Source organism: Pseudophryne corroboree, unplaced genomic scaffold, assembly GCF_028390025.1.
Source record: "Pseudophryne corroboree isolate aPseCor3 unplaced genomic scaffold, aPseCor3.hap2 scaffold_2081, whole genome shotgun sequence".
NCBI lineage: Eukaryota > Metazoa > Chordata > Amphibia > Anura > Myobatrachidae > Pseudophryne > Pseudophryne corroboree.
The window spans coordinates 40,841-55,074 of record NW_026968724.1 but is presented as its reverse complement, the minus strand read 5'-3'; the positions used below and the strand labels follow the sequence as shown (position 1 = coordinate 55,074).

The window sequence follows — 14,234 nt, the reverse complement described above, 5'->3', positions numbered from 1 at the left end:
TTCAAGAACTATGGTTTTAGAGACCCTTTCTAGGGTTGCGCTCTTCAAGTCCCTACCTGGGGTAACAGCTTCTGAGACCCCTTCTGGTATGGACACCTGAACTACAATATTTGATGTCCCTCTATAAGCTTGGGCATCGGGTACCGCACCAGCACTCTGGGCATCGGGTACCGCACCAGCACTCTGGGCATCGGGTACCGCACCAGCACTCTGGGCATCGGGTACCGCACCAGCACTCTGGGCATCGGGTACCGCACCAGCACTCTGGGCATCGGGTACCGCACCAAGATCCTGAGCTACGGGCACCACTCCAGGACCCTGGGCAACAGGCACCACTCCAGGAACCTGGGCAACGGGCACCACTCCAGGAACCTGGGCAACGGGCACCACTCCAGGAACCTGGGCAACGGGCACCACTCCAGGAACCTGGGCAACGGGCACCACTCCAGGGGCTTGCAACTCTGCTTCAACAGGAACCTCAAGAGAGGAGAGAAACATTCTCTTTTGATTCCTAAATCTATAATGGGGCTCCCTTGCCCAAGGACCCCAATTATAGGACAGAGAGTTTTTTAGTGTGGGTTGTGTGACAAGTACCTCTGCCACAGTAGAGACAGGAGTAGGTCTTGTATCCTATCTCAACTTGGCCAGAGGGCAAGACTCGTCACCACACTTTGGCTTGCGCAACTCACAGGTCTGCAGATAGTGGCCTAAACCCCCACAATATAGGCATAAGTTTAAGTTTCTGCGACGCAGACGCTCCTCTTCTGAGAGCCTGGGCCGCAGAAAACTTTTAAACCTTTTCTCTTCAATTAAACCAGAGGATTCTCTTGTCACCATACTGTGAACAAGAGTCTCTTTAGAGATAGATGTACTCTCAACGACTTCTGGCAAGATGAGCAAGATTTTAGTCAGAAGGTTTTGCAGTTGCTTTAGGGATTGCTGCAAAACTTCTAGTCGCTCTGGTCTCAAAGCACTGAAAACAGAGTTCAGGGCTGCGAGAGATGCCTGCAGGGCTTGCATAGTAGACATAAGAGGATTTAAAACTAGACAAGACAAGGCAGGACTAGACAAGGCTGGACTAGACAAGGCTGGACTAGACAAGGCTGGACTAGACAAGGCAGGACTAGACAAGGCAGGACTAAATTTTTGCTAAACAAAACAAGACTTTTTTTTTTTTTTAAACACCGGACTGGATTCTAAACACCGGACTGGATTCTAACACCAGACTGGATTCTAACACCGTACTGGATTCTAAACACCGGACTGGATTCTAAACACCGGACTGGATTCTAAACACCGGACTGGATTCTAAACACCGAATTCTAGACAGGACTGGATTCTAAACACCGGATTGGATTCTGCACACTGAATTCTAGACAAGACTGGATTCTAGACTAGACACTGGACTGGGCCAAAAAAGAAAAAAAAGTTTTATTTCTTTTTTGTGGTATGGCTGGTGATAATGTTAGGTTCCTGGTGCTCAGAACAAGGGAGATGTTCATGAAGTGAGTCCAAAGCACCAGGACGTAACGCTGGGAAAGGGGAATGGAAAGGGAATAGCCCCTGGCACCCTAACTCTGTTGTCTCACCCGTGCTGTCAGAAATCCCTTGCGAGACTATGGTTTCTTGAGCCCTTGGCAGCCGCGTTTGAAGGGCGGATTATGTCTGCCCAACTCCGATGCCCCCCGGTCTTAGTGAGAGACAAAGGGAAATCCGAGACAGGATGATAACAAGAGGCCCTCTAACTAAGCAAACAGGCCAGGGGCTACAAGCTAACTAAAAACCTAAAGTATGTGCGGAGAAACCGCCAAAGGAAAATAACAACAAAGGAAATGCTGATCACACGCCGACACAATACCTTTGTGTACCGGCGGTGACAGCATAAGCAGAACCCTCTGCAAAACACCAGGGACAGAAACAATAATGGAATACAGCGGCCTAGGCCAACGGACGCGGCAGAGCCGCTACTCACGGAACCGGTATGAATACTGGCAAACGGACAGGAACCCTTAATGATGCCGACACACACTCTCAGAACTGGAGGACAGGCAGAATCCCAAACGACAGACCGGTGGACACCAGGAAACCAGGAACTTGACCAGGGATAGGCAAAGCCACTGGACCTCAGGGCAGGAACGCCTCACAGCAGGACACGGGATCAGACACAGGAATCGACACAGGGACTGACACAGGAATCAACACAGGAAGCAGCTAGTCAGACACTGCTATACAGGAGCTCAGGGACTGGCAGGAACCAGGTCAGACTTCAAGCAGACTGAAAACCAAGAAATATCACCAGCATCTGTGAATTGCAGTCAGCCAGCATATAACAGAGAGGCCTAATTAATAATCCCATGCAGCTGCCCTGTTGTATGACTCTAAACTGACAAGATGCAATTAGCAGCCAGGTGAGGCTGAACACATGGGAACAAGCTGCAATTACACAGACTCACCAGCGGCAGCAGACAAGAGTATTCTAAAACAGAGCAACGGGAAATCCTGGCATGCAAGACAACTTTATAAACATAAAATAGGAATGAACCACTACCTGTGGTTCATAACAGTATCCCCTCCTTAAGGGTGAGCTCCGAGCACCCCATGACACCCACGGGGAACATAAACAGAAGTATAACATAAAATACAGAACAAAAATGCAAAACAGGAATGAGCCACAGCCGTGGCTCATAACAGATAATTGTGACTCCATGCTTGCGCAGGACCACCATCATTTCCGCCATTATTTTGGTGAAAATCTTCGGGGCCGTGGAAAGTCCAAACGGCAACGTCTGAAATTGGTAATGACAATCCTGTACAGCGAATCTCAGGTATTCCTGATGGGGGGCATATATGGGGACATAAAGGCACGCATCCTTTATGTCCAGAGACACCATAAACTTCCCCTCCTCCATATTGGCTATTATCGCTCTGAGAGATTCCATTTTGAATTTGAATCTTTTTATGTACAGGTTTAGGGATTTCAGATTTAAAATCGGTCCGACCGTACCGTCCGGTTTTGGGACCACAAATAGGGTTGAATAGTAACCTCTTCCCTGCTGGTGCAGGGGAACCTTGATTATCACTTGCTGTATACACAGCGTTTGAATTGCAGCTAACACTACATCCCTTTCCGATGTGGAAGCTGGTAGGGCCGATTTGAAAAATCGGCTCGGGGGCACATCCTCGAATTCCAATTTGTAACCCTGGGAAACTATTTCCAACACCCAGGGATTCAGGTCCGAACTGACCCAGGCCTGACTGAAAAGTCGAAGACGTGCCCCCACCGGTGCGGACTCCCTCAGGGGAGTCCCAGCGTCATGCTGTGGTTTTTGGAGCAGCCGGGGAGGACTTTTGTTCCTGGGCACCTGCCGAAGCAGGTGCTCTCTTGCCTCTGCCCTTACCTCTGGCGAGAAAAGAGAATCCCCGACCTCTTTTGGACTTGTGCGACCGAAAGGACTGCATCTGATAGGGTGTTGCTTTCTTTTGCTGTTGGGGAATATATGGTAAAAAATTAGATTTACCTGCTGTAGCTGTGGAAACCAGGTCCGTCAGCCCATCCCCAAACAATACATCACCCTTATAGGGTAGTACTTCCATATGTTTTTTGGAATCCGCATCACCCGTCCATTGGCGAGTCCATAAGAATCTTCTCGCCGAGATAGACATGGCATTGGCCCTAGAAGCTAGCAATCCAATGTCCCTTTGAGCATCCCTCATAAATAAGACTACGTCTATAATATGGGCTAGAGTTAGGAATATAGTATCCTTATCCATATTATCAAATTGATCTGTCAGCTCATCTGTCCAAGCTGCAATTGCGCTACACACCCATGCCGACGCAATCGTCGGTCTTAACACAGCACCCGTATGAGAATAAATACCCTTTAATGTAGTTCTTGCCTGCGATCTGCAGGGTCCTTAAGGGCCGCTGTGTCAGGAGACGGTAGTGCCACTTTCTTGGACAAGCGCGTCAGGGCCTTGTCCACAGTGGGGGGTGATTCCCAAATCTCCCTGTCCTGCTTAGGGAAAGGGTATGCCATAAAAAATTTTTTTGGGATCTGCGGTCTCTTATCCGGAGTCTCCCAAGCTTTTCCAAAGAACTCATTTAATTCATGAGATGTGGGAAAATTAATAATCTGTTTCTTTTCCTTAAACATGTGTACCCTTGTGTCGGGGACCGAGGGTTCATCCACAATATGCAACACATCCCTTATTGCCACAATCATGCACTGAATGGTTTTAGTCACCCTAGGGTGCAATTTTACTTCGTCATAGTCGACACTGGAATCAGAATCCGTGTCTGTAGTAGTGTCTTGTGTTATGGGACGCTTTTGAGACCCCGACGGGCCCTGTGAGTCGGTCCAATCTGAGGATTGACCGCCTGATGTCCCCCCTAAACCAGCCTTATCAAGCCTTTTATGTAAAGATGTCACACTTGCATGCAAAGTATGCCACATGTCCATCCAATCTGGAGTCGGCACAACCGACAGGGACACACCACTCATTTGCTCCACCTCCTTGGAGAAGCCTTCCGCCTCAGACATGTCGACACACACGTACCGACACCCCCCACACACAGGGAGTTACCTATAAGGGGACAAAACCCCAACCAGGCCCTTAGGAGAGACAGAGAGATAGAGTATGCCAGCACACACCCAGCGCTTAAAAACACTGGAATATATGACCAGATAGCGCTGTTATATGTATATAATTGTAATCTCCACTCACTGCGTCGCCAAAGTGCCCCCCTCCTCCTTTTTCCAGCCTGTGAAGCTCAGCAGGGGAGAGAACAGGGAGCCAGCGTTTCCTCATGCAGTCTCTGTGGAGAAAATGGCGCTGGTTAGTGCTGAGGATCAAGCCCCGCCCACCCGACGGCGTGCTTCGGTCCCATCAACTTTCTATAGAAAAATGGCGGGGGTTACCGGATTTACTGTGCCACAGCCTAATCCATGCTTATCCATGCCAAATATGAGGAATATTGCTGCCCAGGGCGCCCCCCCCTGCGCCCTGCACCCTTCAGTGCCTGCTTGTGTGTGTGTGACTGGGAGCAATGGCGCACAGCGGTACCTCATGAAGATCTGATGTCTTCTGCCGCCTGAAGTCTTCTTTGCCTTCTCATACTCACCCGGCTTCTATCTTCGGCATCTGTGAGGAGGACGGCGGCGCGGCTCCGGGACGAACCCCAGGTGAAACCTGTGTTCCGACTCCCTCTGGAGCTAATGGTGTCCAGTAGCCTTAGAAGCAGTGCCCAACTTAACAAGCCAGCTCTGCTTCTCTCTCCTCGGTCCCACGATGCAGGGAGCTTGTTGCCAACAGGTTTTCCTGAAAATAAAAAACCTAACAAAATTATTTTTCCACAGAAAACTCTGGAGAGCTCTCTGCAGTGCACCCATTCTCCTCTGGGCACAAGATCTAACTGAGGTCTGGAGGAGGGCATAGAGGGAGGAGCCAGTGCACACCCATAGTCAAAGTTCTTTTTAGGAGCCCTATCTCCTGCGGAGCCCGTCTATACCCCCATGGTCCTTACGGAGTCCCCAGCATCCTCTAGGACGTAAGAGAAAGAAGCATGTGCGCGCGCGCGCCGAAAAAAGGGCGTGGCCACACACCAGAAGGGGTGTGGCCACTGAAAATGGCCCACAGTGCCAGTTACATTGCCCCACAGTGCCAGATACAATGCCCCACAGTGCCAGATACAATGCCCCACAGTGCCAGATACATGCCCCACAGTGCCAGATACATTGCCCCACAGTGCCAGATACATGCCCCACAGTATAGAAGAAAGGGGCGACTGGGCACTGGTGTGTGATAGGCTGTTGCTGATATTGAATATATTGAGAAAAAAACCAAAAGCGGACAATTAAACTATAGGAAAGAGAGATACAATCTTTCGATAGTAGTCCTTATTGGTGGTGCGCCCAGAGCTAGGGAGTACAAGTACTGGCAATGGGAGAGAGAGAAAGTTCTTGTGTGGGCGCACTCTTGGAAAAAAGAAAGAATTTTTCAATTAGAGAAAGATAATGTTAAAACATATATTTATTAATCACTTATAAATTAAAACAAAATACCCTTCTATGATCCAATGAATACACAAGAATTTATAAGTATGCAAAAGAATGTTCAAAAGTATTAAAATGTTCTGGTCATTAAATCGTGAGAGAGAGATTAGAAAGGTTGCAGACACTGGATAGTCTGACAGCCGTTTCTCCTGACCAGTACAGTTGTTCTGTATTAATGGGACCCAGAGAGGAGGTCAGTGTACATATTTTAACATAGAAAGACCACTGAATTAGGTCAATTACTATGTACTTTACTGATTACCATTGGCGCCGACAGGCATGCATACAGAATGTATGTCAAAAAAGTCCCAATGAGGAAAGGGATATGAGAAGAAAGAGCAGAAATAGATACAGTTAGTGGTGATACTGCTGTTGGTGTCCTCCCTTCAGGGGAAGGGGAATAGTTCCTGTCCTACAACACCGGGTATTCCCAGGGAGTCTCCCCTCCCGGTACTGACCCAGCCCAACGCTGTTTAGCTTCCAAGATCGGACGAGATCGGGCATGGGCAGCGTGGTATGATAGTAGGGAGGATATCTACCAATGAGAGTGCACCTATGTATGAAAATGAAGAGTAACAGAAAAGATAGAATGTGTAGTGCGTGGATCTACTTTCCACGTTAGGCAGGGTAGAACAGCTGTCACTCAGTGGCGACGTGTACCCTGGATCGGGGATGAGAGTCCACTAGATGATAGGCAGATAGGAAAGAAAAGTAGGAGTAAAGATAGAAAAATGTAAGGTTAATTGACCGTTATAATATTAAGGGAACCAATGTCCAATAACGGGATAAATAGGTCAAAAGGAGTTCATAATCAGGATGCAAAATGACTATACATTCTTAGTATACACATACCCTGAGTATATGGCTGAAAAAAAACTAAAATCATTATAGGTAAGAAAAAATGCTTCTGAAAAAATGCTGTGTACGATAGGTTTGAGTCAAATTCAGTGGATAGGTAATGCCAGCTAGCCCAACACACATATTGAATAGGACATACTGTCTAAGTCAGATATAGACATGCAGTATACCAAAGGTGAAATCACCCTATAGTTACTCAGGTAAATGAACTGGGTTTATGCACACAAGGAACTTGTTTTGTTATTTTGTGTGTGTGTGTGTGACTGTCTCCTCTGACCTATACTGTGCATGCAATGAAGAAATTAAATAAGTGCCTATAACACAAAAACAGCACAGTAATAGCTTATACTGAAAGTAGAAACCTATATACACATAGGGTCAACCATGCAATGATTGATATATAAAGATAAGAGCCAATATACTCAGAGAGTCAAATGCAGTAAGTGGATGGTAACCAGTGAAGCCTCCATGGGAAGGTCCCGCTGTAGAGTCCGTAGAAAACGCGTTTCGCCCGTGGGCTTGTTCACTTCCGGTCATACATAGGTGCACTCTCATTGGTAGATATCCTCCCTACTATCATACTACGCTGCCCATGCCCGATCTCGTCCGATCTTGGAAGCTAAACAGCGTTGGGCTGGGTCAGTACCGGGAGGGGAGACTCCCTGGGAATACCCGGTGTTGTAGGACAGGAACTATTCCCCTTCCCCTGAAGGGAAGACACCAACAGCAGTATCACCACTAATTGTATCTATTTCTGCTCTTTCTTCTCATATCCCTTTCCTCATTAGGACTTTTTTGACATACATTCTGTATGCATGCCTGTCGGCGCCAATGGTAATCAGTAAAGTACATAGTAATTGACCTAATTCAGTGGTCTTTCTATGTTAAAATATGTACACTGACCTCCTCTCTGGGTCCCATTAATACAGAACAACTGTACTGGTCAGGAGAAACGGCTGTCAGACTATCCAGTGTCTGCAACCTTTCTAATCTCTCTCTCACGATTTAATGACCAGAACATTTTAATATTTTTGAACATTCTTTTGCATACTTATAAATTCTTGTGTATTCATTGGATCATAGAAGGGTATTTTGTTTTAATTTATAAGTGATTAATAAATATGTTTTAACATTATCTTTCTCTAATTGAAAAATTCTTTCTTTTTTTCCAAGAGTGCACCCACACAAGAGCTTTCTCTCTCTCCCATTGCCAGTACATGCCCCACAGTGCCAGATACAATGCCCCACAGTGCCAGATACATGCCCCACAGTGCCAGATACATGCCCCACAGTTCCAGATACAATGCCCCACAGTGCCAGTTACATTGCCCCACAGTGCCAGATACAATGCCCCACAGTGCCAGATACATGCCCCACAGTGCCAGATACATGCCCCACAGTGCCAATTACATTGCCAGATACATTGCCCCACAGTGCCAGTTACATTGCCAGATACATTGCCCCACAGTGCCAGTTACATTGCCCCACAGTGCCAGTTACATTGCCCCACAGTGCCAGATACATTGCCCCACAGTGCCAGATACATGCCCCACAGTGCCAGATACATGCCCCACAGTGCCAGTTACATTGCTCCACAGTGCCAGATACATGCCCGACTGTGCCAGATACATACCCAGCTGTGCCAGATACATTGCCCCACAGTGCCAGATCCATGCCCCACAGTGCCAGTTACATTGCCCCCCAATGCCAGTTACATTGCCCCACAGTGCCAGATACATTGCCCCACTGTGCCAGATACATTGCCCCACTGTGCCAGATACATGCCCCACTGTGCCAGATACATGCCCCACTGTGCCCCACTGTGCCAGATACATTGCCCCACAGTGCCAGATACATGCCCCACTGTGCCAGATACATTGCCCCACAGTGCCAGATACATGCCCCTCAGTGCCAGTTACATTGCCTCACTGTGCCAGATACATTGCCCCACTGTGCCAGATACATGCCCCACTGTGCCCCACTGTGCCAGATACATGCCTCACTGTGCCAGATACATGCCCCACTGTGCCCCACTGTGCCAGATACATGCCCCACTGTGCCAGATACAAGCCCCACTGTGCCCCACTGTGCCAGATACATTGCCCCACAGTGCCAGATACATGCCCCACTGTGCCAGATACATGCCCCACAGTGCCAGATACATGCCCCACAGTGCCAGTTACATTGCCCCACTGTGCCAGATACATTGCCCCACTGTGCCAGATACATTGCCCCACTGTGCCAGATACATGCCCCACTGTGCCAGATACATTGCCCCACTGTGCCAGATACATGCCCCACTGTGCCAGATACATGCCCCACTGTGCCCCACTGTGCCAGATACATGCTCCACTGTGCCAGATACATGCCCCACTGTGTCCCACTGTGCCAGATACATGTCCCACTGTGCCCCACTGTGCCAGATACATGCCCCACTGTGCCCCACTGTGCCAGATACATGCCCCACTGTGCCCCACTGTGCCAGATACATGCCCCACTGTGCCAGATACATGCCCCACTGTGCGACCCCCCGGTCACTCACCTGCTGTTGTGTCTGTGAGGGGAGGAGAGCGCAGCGCCTCTCCTTCCCCTCACCGCTCCCGGTCTCCGGCTGCTGTGTGGCGCCGGTTCGCCAGCCAATCAGAGCTCGCGGACCGGCAGCCAATCAGGAGCCGTTCCGCAAGCTCTGATTGGCTAACGCCGGAGACCGGACACACGCAGCACTGCTGGCAGCGCTGTTAGTGCTCTGGCGGCAGTGAGGGGAGGGAGAGACGCTGCGCTCTCCTCTCCTCACATTTCGGCGTGATGGGGGCGAGTGGGGCATGATGCCCTGGCCGCCGGCGGCGCCCCCCCTCTCCTGGGCCTGCCAAGGCGCCCAGGGCACGTGCCCCACTCGCCCTACCCTTGTTACGCCTCTGCCCCCCCCCCCCTGCAGACATGTGCAAGCATTGCACGGCGAGCCTAGTTGCGAAGGCAGACAGCTACCCGCCATGTTTTTGGCCACCATAGCTGCGTGTCACGTCAAGCAGCCACCACGACCCGCCCCAGAAACAGCCCAGACACGCCTCTGTTGACCGGACCGCACCCCCCCATGCCGCTGACACGCCCCCGACTGCCCCATGACCACCTCTGCCTGATTGACACACAGCACTGGCCTTCAGCCTGCGTACTCTGCCGCTGCAGCTACCGGGTCTGAATTAGGCCCTGAATCTCTATGTTTGCTCTCTCCTCTGTATGGATGCTTTCCCAAATCTGTCACTGCCAGTATAGATGCTCTCCCATATGTGTCCCCTTCCTTCAATAGATGCTCTCCCATATCTGTCCCCTCCATTCTATAGATGCTCCCCCATATCTGTCCCCTCCATTCTATAGATGCTCCCCCATATCTGTCCCCTCCCTTCTATAGGTGCTCCCCCATATCTGTCCCCTTCCTTCTATAGAAAATAATAATAATTATTATTATTATTATTATTATTATTTATATAGCGCCCTTTCTCCAATAGGACTCAAAGCGCTTATAGCATAATATAGTACAGACAGTAGCGGATCTTGCCACGGGCAAGTAGGACTTTTGCCGGGGGCGCCGTTACACCAAAGGCGCCGCCGCCATCCCGAGGGCGCCGCCACCGTGGCAAGATCTGCTACTGGTGATGGTGCCGTGCGGTGCGCGATGACCTCATCGTGCACCGCACAGCATTGTTGGAGCGGCCATAGATGCTAGAGGTCATAATTGACCTCTAGTGTTTATGAGGTGCTATGGGAGAGACGTCATGATATCTCTCCCATAGATCCGAGGAGCAGCGCCGGCGGCCGGAGATGGAGGGCATCGGCGCTTGGGAAGCAGGAGCGGGGATGGTGAGTATTTATGTATTTATTTATTTTGTAAGCGGCACAGCTACACAGGGGGCACAGTACTGGGGGCACAACTACTGAGGGCACAACTACTGAGGGCACAGCTTTTCATAAAATACAGAAGCATGGAGATAATAAGGGGACATTATGGAAATGCTTGAGTAAAAAGGAAAGTCTTGAGTCTACTTTTGAAGGATTCTATAGTTGGGGCCTCTCGCACTGTGCGGGGAAGTGAGTTCCATAGAGTCGGAGCCGCATGACTAAAAGCTCGACCCCAAGATGAATTACGGGAGATTCTAGGTACTGCTAAAAGTCCTTCATCTATAGATCACAGTAATCGAGTGGGGCAGTATGGGGTCAGAAGCTGCTTCAGGTACCTTGTGCCCTGGTCATGTAGTGCTTTGAAACTCAGAAAGCCAATCTTGAAGATGATTCACCATCTTACCAGCAGCCAGTGAAGGCAGTAGAGGATGGGTGTTATGTGGCTAGAGCTGGGCTGGTTGGATGACAGCCTGGCAGCTGTGTTTTGCACCAGCTGTAAGCGCTGCAATTCTTTTGCTGGGAGACCAAGGTAGAGGGCATTACAGTAGTCTAATCGAGATGATACAAATGCATGTATGACTTTTGGCAGATCATTTGAGGGAATTAAGTGCTTGATTCTGGCTATGTTCCTCTGGTGAAAGAATGAGGATTTGATTGTGGCAGAGATCTGATGTTTAAGTGTCAAGGTTCCGCACACAATCAGTGGTTTGTAATTCTGAATTCCTGAGTCCAGTTGGTTGGCTATGCTGCAGTCTTGTCCTTTGATGTTGCGGTCCTATCATAAGGACCTCTGTTTTATCTGGGTTCAGTCGCAGCCAACTGGCACTCATCCACTCCTAAAGCTCAGCTAGACAGCCATTTAGGGTTGCTATTGGGTTATCAGTGCCCTAGGCAAAGGACACGTACAGTTGTGTATCATCTGCATGGCAGTGGTAGACTAGCCCATGGCACCTGATTATTTCACCCAGCGGGAGCATGTATACTGCAAAAAGCATGGGGGATAGTATAGAACCTTGTGGGACACCACGTGGTAAATTTACTAAAATGGGAGTTCTATTCAAGATGGGATGTTGCCCATAGCAACCAATCAGATTCCAGTTAATATGTTCTAGAAGGTGCTAGATAAATGAGAAGTAGAATCTGATTGGTTGCTATGGGCAACATCCCATCTTAAATAGAACTCCCATCTTAGTAAATTTACCCCCACATGGCAGTGGCACTGATGGTGATGAGTATACTCCAGACGATACTCTCTGTGACTAGCCTGTGAGAAATGATATGAACCAGCTTAGGACTGTGCCATCCAGTCCACAAAAATGTATCAGTCGCTCAATCAGAAGCCCATGGTCCACGGTATCAAATGCTGCAGAGAGATCCAGAAGGATTAATATTGAACAGTCACCTCTGTGTCTTGTCATCAGAAGATTATTTAATTTAACACACACACCAGGGCTGTTTCAGTGCTAGGTCTTCTCCTGAATCCTGATTGGAATGGATCATAAATATCATAGGTTGGGCGGGTTTCCAGTTGATTTGCAACCACTTTCTCAATAACCTTTCCTAGAAAAGGAAGGTTTGAAAGCAGTCTTGCTCCCCCATATCTGCCCCCTCCCTTCTATAGATGCTCTCCCGTCTCTGCCCCCTCCTTCTATAGATGCTCTCCCGTATCTGCCCCCTCCTTCTATAGATGCTCTCCCGTATCTGTCCCCTCCCTTCTATAGATGCTCCCCCATATCTTCCCCGTCCCTTCTATAGATGCTCTCCCATATCTGCCCCCTCCCTTCTATAGATGCTCCCCCATATCTGTCACCTCCCTTCTATAGATGCTCCCCCATATCTGTTCCCTCCCTTCTATAGATGCTCTCCTGTATCTGTCCCCTCCCTTCAGATGCTCTGCCATATCTTCCCCTTCCCTTCTATAGATGCTCTCCCATATTTGCCCCCTGTTTCACCTTCAATTTGCACCTGACTTGCTCCAGACCTCACGTTTATCCTCAGTGTTTTGTTAGCATAACCCAGGCTTGCTATGCCCCCTGCTGGACACAGCACAGCTTGTATAAGATAATGGGAGAGATGTATTAACAGCTAAATTACATTCGGCATCAGTGCTTACTGCAGTAATATCTGATGCCATAGTGCAGCACTATATTGATAGTTCATTCTCCAGGGAGGTCATGTAGTAACTGACCCCTCTCCTGATCTGTGTCATGGGAGATTTATCAAAGCTTGGAGAGAGAAAAAGTAACAACCAATCAGAAGCTGATTGGTTGGTACTTTACCCTTCTCTCTAAGCTTTGATAAATCTCTACCTAAGTAGAATCTTGTTCAGACTAAGGACAGGATGTACTAAAGGAAAAATGCAGTAACCCCCCCCCCCCCCCGTTTTGGGGGATTTTACTGCATTTTCAAATGTACTAAGACCTGGCCACCCGCTTTTAGATGCGGAGGGTATCGCCATCTTTTTTATGGCGATTCCCTATAGAAGCCTTTGGGCTTCTTATGCATCCTGACGCATCTGAAGCCCAGTGTCGCTCACACCGCCCCCCTCCCCCCATACCTGTATTCCGACAGCTCCTGTCACAGTCCCGGATCCCAGCCTCCTCCTCCCGCAGGAACACAGCTATCTGTACTTCCGGCTGCAGGGAGGAGGAGGAGCCCGGGTCTGACAGCAGACATCACCTCCCGATGTTGGGAGGTGACGGAGACCGCCGGAGGCCCCTGCACACCTCTCCTGTGGACCACCAATCTTGGCAGGGGGCCACTGCCATCATATTGCGATACTAATCACATATGTTAGTACATATGTGATTGGCATCAGTGCGATGGCAGGCGATGGTCTGCGAAGATTATTAGTACATCCCGCCCTAGAGCGAGCTGATATGATCTGGAGATGTTGCTACATTGCTCAATTTAACACTGCATCAAAAACCATGTATGTACAGAATGAGCATCTTGGGTATGCATCTCTCTCCAAAGCTTAGTAAATAGACGCCAAAATGCTATCCTTTTCATTGCTTCATTGTAAGTAGCTAAAGCAGTCAAAGCATTTTGGCACCATAGACAGCTATGGCAGCGGCGAAATCACACCAAGGGCTAAATTTAATAGAGTGAGAGTTTCAAAAAGTGAGAGATTTGGTAAGGTTTTGCAGTTTTTTTTTAAAGTGGCAATCATTTACACTGCAAGATCAACCAGGTTTTGCTGTGTAAATGATTGCCACCAGAGGCGGATTGGTCATAGGGTCTACAGGGAAGAATCCCGGTGGGCCGACGCACCCGTGGGGCCTGTTTTGTTTGAGGATATGTGGTCCTATATATAGACATATAGGGAAATTTACTAAGCTACCGATTTTGACCGAGATGGTGTTTTTTCTTCAAAGTGTCATCTCGGGAATTTACTAAACTCAAATCACGGCAGTGATGAGGGCATTC

General features: G+C 48.8%; 2 pseudogenes; one reads left to right on the top strand and one right to left on the bottom strand.

Moving 5' to 3' along the window:
• Positions 1–6,462: 6,462 nt before the first annotated feature.
• Positions 6,463–6,581, bottom strand: LOC135006172 (5S ribosomal RNA; annotated as a pseudogene).
• An 898-nt stretch (positions 6,582–7,479) lies between these two features.
• LOC135006173 (5S ribosomal RNA) lies at positions 7,480–7,598 on the top strand (annotated as a pseudogene).
• The last annotated feature ends 6,636 nt before the right edge of the window (positions 7,599–14,234 follow it).